Below are 1,729 nucleotides of genomic sequence, written 5' to 3' on the forward strand. Positions count from 1 at the left end.
TACAACATTATTCACATGTGAATAACATAAATACAGTTTATTATACAGCATTATTCACATGTGAATAATATAAATACGGTCTATTATACAGCATTATTCACATGTGAATAATATAAATACAGTTTATTATACAGCATTATTCACATGTGAATAATATAAATACAACATTATTCACATGTGAATAATATAAATACGGTCTATTATACAGCATTATTCACATGTGAATAATATAAATACAGTCTATTATACAGCATTATTCACATGTGAATAATATAAATACAGTCTATTATTCAGCATTATTCACTAGTGAATAATATAAATACAACATTATTCACATGTGAATAATATAAATACAGTCTATTATACAGCATTATCCACATGTGAATAACATAAATACAACATTATTCACATGTGAATAATATAAATGCAGTCTATTATACAGCATTATTCACATGTGAATAATATCAATGCAGTCTATTATACAGCATTATTCACATGTGAATAATATCAATGCAGTCTATTATATAGCATTATTCACATGTGAATGATATAAATAAGTCTATTATACAGCAGTATTCACATGTGAATAATATAAATACAGTCTATTATTCAGCATTATTCACTAGTGAATAATATAAATACAACATTATTCACATGTGGATAATATAAATACAGTCTATTATACAGCATTATTCACATGTGAATAACATAAATACAGTCTATTATACAGCATTATTCACATGTGAATAATATAAATACAACATTATTCACATGTGGATAATATAAATAAAGTCTATTATACAGCATTATTCACATGTGAATAACATAAGTACAGTCCTTTATACAGTATTATTCACATGTGAATAATATAAATACATATACATTTACAGTACATGTACAGTCAAAATATATGGGAATATGCCTGAATTCTTGGCAGCCTTTTAGGAAAGTTGCAATGTTTTATTCTATTACAACCAATAATCGTGACAATTAATTATAATTACAAAAATTTAAAAAATAACTAGATGAGGTGTGACCGCTCCAATGCTGAAGTTGAAGTGAAGTGCTGACAGAATGTCGTATGAATGTAATGTTAGAATGGTTTGAATGTTCAAGAGTTTGAATTCATTACACTCGGGGTGACCAAAGGCTAACGGAGTGAAACGGAGTCAAACGTCACCAGTGACTGCATCTGATTGGTGAAACGGAGTCCAACGTCACCACTGACTGCATCTGATTGGTGAAACGGAGTCAAACGTCACCAGTGACTGCATCTGATTGGTGAAACGGAGTCAAACGTCACCACTGACTGCATCTGATTGGTGAAACGGAGTCAAACGTCACCTGTGACTGCATCTGATTGGTGAAACGGAGTCAAACGTCACCAGTGACTGCATCTGATTGGTGAAACGGAGTCCAACGTCACCACTGACTGCATCTGATTGGTGAAACGGAGTCAAACGTCACCAGTGACTGCATCTGATTGGTGAAACGGAGTCAAACGTCATCACTGACTGCATCTGATTGGTGAAACGGAGTCAAACGTCACCAGTGACTGTATTTGATTGGTGAAACTGAGTCAAATGTCACCAGTGACTGCATCTGATTGGTGAAACGGAGTCAAACGTCACCAGTGACTGCATCTGATTGGTGAAACGGAGTCCAACGTCACCACTGACTGCATCTGATTGGTGAAACGGAGTCAAACGTCACCAGTGACTGCATCTGA

This window comes from Nerophis lumbriciformis, linkage group LG39 (genome assembly GCF_033978685.3).
Source record: "Nerophis lumbriciformis linkage group LG39, RoL_Nlum_v2.1, whole genome shotgun sequence".
Lineage (NCBI taxonomy): Eukaryota > Metazoa > Chordata > Actinopteri > Syngnathiformes > Syngnathidae > Nerophis > Nerophis lumbriciformis.